Here is an 8,379-nt window from a genome sequence, read left to right on the forward strand (position 1 = left end):
AGCAGGGAGGGGAAGGTTAGGTAGCAAGGGGTACAAGGAAGAGGCTGCAGGTCTCTACCCTCCCCTGATGCCACTCTGATCTTGGTCTGGGACAGACTCTGCACCATTCAAGGCAGATGCTGATTGGGCAGCTGAAAGACCTCCTGCACTGAATGAGGCACCCACATCTTTAGAAGCTGGTTTTGCCTGGACAGACTGTGCCGTTTACATGGGAAACAAACTGGGTTATCGGAAAATCTACAGCGCCACAAGAGGGAGGGGTGGGAATTAGTCCAAAGTCTGAAATAAGTCTGAAGCCTACAGGGACACAGTAGGGTGGCTGAGCAGTCGGGTGGAGGCTGGCAAGTCTGAGATCAGGGTGACAGTGTCCTCTTCTGGGTGGGCTGACAGGTTTCTCACTCTGTCCTCACATGGGAAAAGAGGCTAAGGAAACTAGGAGGGGGTCTCATTTATAAGGGCACTAATCCCGTTCATGAGGGCTCCGCCCTCATGACCTCATCACCTCCCAAAGGCCCCACCTCCTAAGATCATCACCTGAGGGGGTTACAGACTTGAACACATGGATTTGTGTGTAGTGGCAGGGTGGGGTGGGGTCACATACTCAGATCACATCAGATGGAGGGATTGAGGAGATGGGAGTGCCCAGGGGGTACCTGTCCTCAGGGAGGTTGAACTAATTCTGGAGTCCCCTAAGATTTTCTAGAATGTGCTTGCTTTCCCTGAGACTCAAGTCCCTAGCCTGATTTGCCTATTGGGTTTCAGATTTCCTGTTGAGCACAGGAAGTGGAATGTCAGGTGGGTTACTGTCCTATTTGAGAAAGAGGCTGAGCAAAGGAGAGGGTGCTGGTAGGACTTCTGCTGGAGGTCTTGTATTTCTGGGGTAACGCCAATGGGAAACATTATAACATGAGATCTGATGAGTGTTCTGAGTCCTTCTCTCAGGACCGCCCAGTCTGCAGCCCCTCATGACCTTACCTCACATCTGAACCCTCCCAGGGTCTGTTTTGTGGTCAGGAAGGTACATTTCCAACAACTATCCCCAACAGTACCCATCACTTGGGCCCCCTTCAGGATCTCTGGTTCTCAGATATGTGCCTCTTGCTTGCTGAGAGGGGGCCAGGTTATTAGTAATATATTATTATTACATTATTTGGGTTATAGTATTCCCAGGTGGTGCTAGTGGTAAAGAACCCGCCTGCAAATGCAGGAGACATAGAGATACAGGTTCGATCTCTGGGTCAGGAAGATGCCCTGGAGGAGGGCATGGCAACCCACTCCAGTATTCTTGCCTGGAGAATCCCATGGACAGAGGAGCCTGGTGGGCTGTGGTCCATAGGGTCACACAGAGTCAGACACCACTGAAGCGACTTAGCACACACATGCATGAACACAACTATAGTTATAAGGTTAATATAATAACCTTAAAATAATAACATATATTGGGTATTTTTAATACACCAGTGACATAAATATTAACTTAATTCTCAAAATGAAGCAAAGAGGTCAATACTATTGTTCTCCTGCCATGTTACTTGCGGGGAATAGAGAGGTTAAATGATTTTCCCAGGGTCATGGAGCTTGGAAGCTGCAGATCTGGCTCCCACTTCCTTCACAGTATATCACACATCTCTCAAGGAAACATACAGGACTTTGTCACAAAGTGGAGAACAGCCACGGCAATGGCAGGTCCCTGTTCTTGCTAACTTGTTTCTTTTCCCATAGAAAGTGTGTATGGCGCTCTGCCAAGGTCAAGCCCTGTGTACAGCTGCTTTCCCAGGGTCTCCATCTGCATCCCTTCAGTCTGAGGCTGGACCTCAGGCCCTGTGATTAAATCAAATCCATGAGCGGGCTGACAGAAGAGGGACGACAAAGGCAAATGACTCGCCATGTGGGAACTTAGAGCCAAGCTAGGCAGACAGGCAGGCGTGTCCATAGATTAACTCCACGTGGCAAAGTGTCCTATGTGCTGGCAGAGGAGCATAGATCCAGTTATACCCGCGAGCAAGGAAACAGGAGTTAACTTCACCTGAGGAGGCGCGGCATTGGGAGGCGGGAGTGGTGAGGTTTGTAATCAAAGTTTGTAAAACAAAGGAGATGGGCAGGTAAGGTTGTCAGCAAAGCCTAGAATAAATGTGGGCAAAACCACAGCAAAGGGAAGTCTTGCTGTGGATTCAGTCCAAGTGCCAAGGTTTATAAAGGTGATTCTACGCCCAACTATGCGTAAGGTGGATTTGCAGGGAAAGACTCTGGAGCCTGATAGGTTGATTTACGCAAGAAGCACGGGAGTCTTGGCTAGGATAGGAGGTAGCAGTAAGGGATGGATAAAGGGAGGTGTCCGCAGAGAAGCTGCAGGCATCAGTAGTGGTTTGGAAGAGGCCCTGGTGTTGCCTACTACAACCTCCAGTTGCTGGCAGCCTGGTGAGGCTCTTTGTCAAGTCAGAGGAGGAGAAGCTTGGGTTGAACAGTTCTGTTGGGGGCTGGGGCCACCCAAGAGTGGGTAGAGAAAATATGAGGGTCAGGCATGCTTGCTTAACAACAGCTCAAGACTTCACAGGCCCAATTCTGTCACCCAAGGCTCCTGCTGACAAAGTCCATTTCAAATTCCATCTCTGTTATGAAGCTTTTCCTCCTGTCCTTCAATACGCTGACCTCTTAGGCCCAGTGAGGTGCACCTGGCTTATTGTGAACACACAATGTTCATTTTTGGGACCACAGCTTTCTCATAAGCTAGAAATAGTACCTTATACTCTTCCTCCCCCCACCCCTGTTGTATTTAGCACAGGGCCTGGAATCTATGGAGAAGGTCACACCTTCAGGAGTATGGAATTGAACTGCTCGGTCCTGAACCCTGGAGTACATGCAGGTAGCTGCCTGAGGCTCCCTCCGGCAAGTCCACGGGATGTCCCTACAGCTCCTGGTGGATATGCTAGCAGCACAGCTCTGTCCCTTACTAGCTGTGTCCCAGGCACAGTTCCATCTATTCTGAGCCTCGGTTTCCTCCTCTGTGCAATGAGTTGATAACACAGATGTTTCGGACTTGCCTTAAGGATTTGACTTGAGGTTGCGTGTAGGATGTACAGCATGCAGGCGCCCCATGAACAGCGTCAGAAAGAGCAGGCCAGGCTCTGGGCCTAATCTTAGCTCTGCAGTGGCCTGGATATCTCCTTACTTCCTCATCTGCAGCCTGAGGGAGAGTAATCTTGACCCACAGGACTGGTGGGTGGGTGAGATGACCAGTAAGAATTCACAGACATGTGTCACAGAAACACTTGGTGACTGGACTGGCTCAACACATGGCAGACTTTTCTGGGGGCTCTGCCAAGAGCTGTCACCCAGCCCACCCCAGGCTGGTGTGTGTGTTAAGTTGCTTTAGTCATGTCCGACTATTGGTGACCCTGTGACTGTAGCCTGCCAGGCTCCTCTGTCCATGGGATTCTCCAGGTAAGAATACTGGAGTGGGTTGCCATGCCCTCCTTCTGGGGATCTTCCCAACTCAGGAATCAAACCTATGTCTCTTGTGTCTTCTGCATTGGCAGGCAGTTCTTTACCACTAGTGCCACCCCAGGCCAGAGCACAGGCCAGACTATGGGCCTCTGTCTCGCTCAGGGGAGGATTCCGACGATGAGAAAGATGGAGATTTGCTGCAAGAGTGTTGTGGGTTTGGAAGACAGGCAGAGCCAGACCCTATCAGAGACTCCTGGAGGTGAGAGTGGAACAATCCTGCAGCCTGAGCTTTAGCCCAGTTGCAGAAGCTCCGTCTTGGCCAACTTCTGCTTGAATTCCTCTAGCAATAAGAAGCTCACTATCTCAAACTGTGAGCAGTCTGTTCACACTATTCAAAGCTCTCATTATAGGCAGGCGTTTGTTTCCAGTCAGCCCAGATACACTGTTCTGTAACTTTCTGAGTCTGTCTCCCGGACCTCCACTTGACAAAGTGCATCTCACTTTCATGGAACAGCCTTTTGGTAGCAGAGAGCAGCTCACCTGCTCCTCCAGGGGTTCACCAGTCCTTCAGACATTTCTCGTGAGACACGACCTTCAGCTCCTTCATCTCCCTAGATCCTTCCAGCAAGCTTTGTACCATTATATGGAGATGGGGCCCTCAGAACTGGGTCCGAGACCACAGAAGTACCATGGCCTCCTAGACTGTGCTGGCCCAATACTGGTCCCTCTGCCAACAGGGAGACTTCCCTGAGGTCAATGGGACCCTGCCCTTTTCCCCACTTCCCACTGTGAGCAGCAGGATGGCTGCTCTCCTCAGAAGACCTGCCTCTGGAGCCCACATCACAAGGATTCCTGGCTGAACTCTGGCCGCGTGGGCATCACAGGCATCACAGGTCACAGAGAGGTGGGACAGTGCCTACAGAGCGGTGCCATGCCCGCATGATGGAACCTCATTTCCACCCAGCAGTTCCAGTTTTCACACGGGAATGGCTCTTTGCCTGCTTGCTGGTCTCTCCCATCCTGCTCTAACCAGGAAGGCCGGGGATGGACTTCTGAGGCTGGATCCTTCCTGCCCAGTCACAGCGCCTAGCATCACTCCGCTGGCCTTCCCAGGGAGTGGCAGGCTGCCGCATCAGGGTTGCCCACAAGACCAAAGGATGCATCACTGGTGGGAAGGTGAGGAGAAAGTGGAACAGTTCTGGGGACTGGTGGGGATGGTGTGGGGATGGAGGTGGGGGTGGGGGTGGCAGAGAACAAGATGAAGCCCACTGTCCCAGGCCCCTGCTTTTCCCAAACACTTCCCAGTGGAAAACACAGACCGCCTCTCCCATAGGTGATAGATAAATTCACTCCAAAAATAAATCCCTACCAGGATGCTGCAGTGGGCTTGAAGGTCCAACCCTTTCAGTCCTGTTCAATCAGATCAGAGGGGTCTCGGAGGTAGCGGGGGTGGGACACGCTCAAAGCCTGGGTCTCAGAGCAATAAGGAAATGACACATACCTGCCATGCTGAGAGGGAGCCTCTGGGCGAATCACGCCCCGGAAGTGGAAAGGGAAGAACTGGTTGGCCCAGAGGAGCTCGGGGTGGGGGAAAGGGGAGGGGAATGAGGCCCTGGGAAGCTGGGGCTCCTGACTGCTGCAGGCTCTGACTTTTCAACTCCATCTGCCCTGCCTGCAGGCTTATAAACTGGGTCAGCAAAACTGGAGGAGGGAGAAGGCTTGAGGCCAGCCCTGGATTAGTACAGGCCTGCAAAGGGTTGGTCAGCAGTCTGTGTCCATAAATGGAAGTTCCGAAGGGAGACCAGGCCCGGGCTCCCCACCACCTGACGTGGGTAGGTTGGTAAACACCGAGAAGGTGCACACTCACACTCATGACTCAGACACTGTGTTTTCTTGGCACAAAAGGGCTGAGCTGGCTGCCAAGATGGATTTGAAGACGAGAAGAATTACTAAGGGAGGGTGTTGGATCACGGGGTCACCAGTGACAGGAAGTGGGGGGGTGTTGCGGAGGTGAGCTGGGAGGCTGCTCCATAGCCCCATGAATAGGGGTAGTTCACTGGGGACCCTGGGGGAGCAGGGTGGCTGGGCCTCCCCAGCACCCCATTTCCCCTGGGGAGGCACCTTGAACATTAGATGTAGAAGGGTCCTTCCAGACCCAGAGCTCTCTTCACCTTACAGAGAAGGGGCCTGGTGCCAGGTGCCCCTGACCGTAGTCCCATCAGGAAGTTGGAGAAAGAGCTGGGCTGTGGTTCTCCCATGGCTCTTTCCTGTAAAACATCCTCCCCACCTATCTTTCGGGTTTCCCAGGTGGCACTAGTGGTAAAGAACTTGACTGCCAATGCAGGAGATGTAAGAGAGATAGGTTCGATCTCTAGGTCAGGAAGATCCCCTGGAGGAGGGCATGGCAACCCACTCTAGTATTCTTGCCTGGAGAATCTCCTGGACAGAGAAGCCTGGTGGGTTACAGTACATAGGGTCCCAAAGAGTCAGACACGACTGAAGCGACTTAGCACGCATGCAGGCACCCATCCTTCATCACCCCCCGGGCTATTTGAATAACCAAAATGTTGTACTTGGAGAATAATCGAGGACCCTTTCTTGTGGTCATCATCTGGAAGGAGAAGAAATCCCCAGTCCTAGACCCATAAGACAAAAGAAACACAGTTCGGTCTTTTTTTTCCCCTCCATCCTGCCAGTCAAAGTATACCAGGTGCAGTGTTCCACAGACAAGTCTTTCACATCCTTTTTCTTTTTTTGTTCACCGCATATATGGCATCATCTGTGAGGGTATTTTGCAGTATTTTAGGGCATCGTGCCAGGGGAAATCCTGCCCCTGTCACCCATTCCCACACCTGTAGGGTTGGATCACATCGGGTGCCTGGTCCTCCAGCCTTTGTGACATTTGGGCTGCTTCTCTCCTGACTGCTGGCTGAATCAGGCCTCAGTTGGGACACAATAACATGCCTTTCCTTAGCTAAGGTTGCAAATTTACACTTATTCCTCAGGCTACCTGATTCAAAGCTTTCTCCTTCTCTGGGTGTCACCTTCTGGGAGGGCAGGGCAGATCTTCAGTCTGCACCGTAGCCCTCTGATCTCATTGGCTCAGTGACGTTTACTCACTGAAAAGAATGAAAGTGGGCTTCCATCAGGGTTAAGAACGTGAGATCGGCTGATTTACAGTCATAGTGAGACTGATCTAGTATAGATCTGGCCCGCCCTGCTCCAAATATGCAAAAATGCCGGACAGAATATAACAGAAAAATCTTATCACAGCCAACGTCGAGAGGCGATTCTTAGGTATCACAAATGGAAGGACTCACAGCCAGAGTAGATGAGTGGGGGCTGACACTGTGGAGACCCCAGGTCCTGGGGATGAACACACACAGAGGGTGACTTCTGGGTCCAAATCCTTTCAAGGCAGGGGTGGAGCACAGAGAATAAATAGAGATGGGCCCTGGGAACACCGTTTACCAGCCCAGAGAGGTGAGAAAGCTTGACCTCTGTCTGGGGCCCGATTAAAAAAAGAAAGAAAGACTTTTTTCTTAGAAACCAAAGCCTGTGCCATTCTAGCAATGTACACCAAGAATTCTAATACAAGTAATTAAAACAAACAAATTCAAGAACTTCCCTGGTGGTCGAGCAGTTAGGACCCCTCACTTTCACTGCTGGGGCTGCGGGTTTGATCCCTAGTTGAAGAACTAAGATCCTACATGCCATGGTGGCGGCACGACTAAAAATAAATCAATGAAAACAAATGCAGAAATGGTGACAAGTGATTCTGGCAGAGGAAAAAACAAAACTCTTTGCTGAGGGGGAAGAATTCAATCAGAAATGAAGTGGGAATCCCCACCCTTCACATATACAAACACACAATTCAAAATTACAAACCATGCAGATTAACAAGCCACCTGTGGAGAAGGCTCAGCAGACAAAAATCATAGATTTGAAAAGCAAGACCTGGCCAAGGAACTAAACAGACATTTCTCCAAAGAAGACATACAGATGGCTAACAAACACATGAAAAGATGCTCAACATCACTCATTATCAGAGAAATGCAAATCAAAACCACAATGAGGTACCATTTCACGCCAGTCAGAATGGCTGCTATCCAAGTCTACAAGCAATAAATGCTGGAGAGGGTGTGGAGAAAAGGGAACCCTCTTACACTGTTGGCGGGAATGCAAACTAGTACAGCCACTATGGAGAACAGTGTGGAGATTCCTTAAAAAACTGGAAATAGAACTGCCATATGACCCAGCAATCCTACTGCTGGGCATACACACCGAGGAAACCAGAATTGAAAGAGACACATGTACCCCAATGTTCATTACAGCACTGTTCATAATAGCCAGGACATGGAAGCAACCTAGATGTCCATCAGCAGATGAATGGATACGAAAGCTGTGGTACATATACACAATGGAGTATTACTCAGCCATAAAAAAGAATACATGTGAATCAGTCCTAATGAGGTGGATGAAACTGGAGCCTATTATACAGAGTGAAGTAAGCCAGAAGGAAAAACACCAATACAGTATACTAACGCATATATATGGAATTTAAAAGATGGTAACAATAACCCTGTGTACAAGACAGCAAAAGAGACACTGATGTATAGAATAGTCTTTTGGACTCTGTGGGAGAGGGTGAGGGTGGGATGATTTGGGAGAATGGCATTGAAACATGTGTAATATCATATGTGAAACGAATCGCCAGTCCAGGTTCCATGCATGATACAGGATCTCGGGGCTGGTGCACTGGGATGACCCAGAGGGATGGTATGGGGAGGGAGGTAGGAGGGGGGTTCAGGATGGGGAACGCATGTACACCTGTGGCGGATTCATGTTGATGTATGGCAAAGCCAATACAATATTGTAAAGTAATTAGCCTCCAATTAAAATAAATATATTTATATATATATATATATAAAATGT

The 8,379-nt window shown here is 50.0% G+C and overlaps 1 protein-coding gene across 3 annotated transcripts in view; it reads right to left on the reverse strand.

Annotated features, from left to right (window-relative positions):
• PTK2B (protein tyrosine kinase 2 beta) overlaps nt 1–8,379 on the reverse strand; it is a 139,738-nt gene that overhangs the window by 94,479 nt on the left and 36,880 nt on the right. The window contains exon 1 of one of the 3 annotated variants that reach the window (XM_010840144.1): nt 4,814–5,755. The exons of the other annotated variants lie outside the window; for them this stretch is intronic. The gene's annotated coding sequence lies outside the window, so the exon portion shown is untranslated. Of the gene's footprint in view, nt 1–4,813; nt 5,756–8,379 lie in introns of those variants that run through there. 3 annotated transcript variants of the gene reach the window in all.

Source organism: Bison bison, unplaced genomic scaffold (assembly GCF_000754665.1).
Source record: "Bison bison bison isolate TAMUID 2011002044 unplaced genomic scaffold, Bison_UMD1.0 scf7180017864141, whole genome shotgun sequence".
NCBI classification, from domain to species: domain Eukaryota; kingdom Metazoa; phylum Chordata; class Mammalia; order Artiodactyla; family Bovidae; genus Bison; species Bison bison.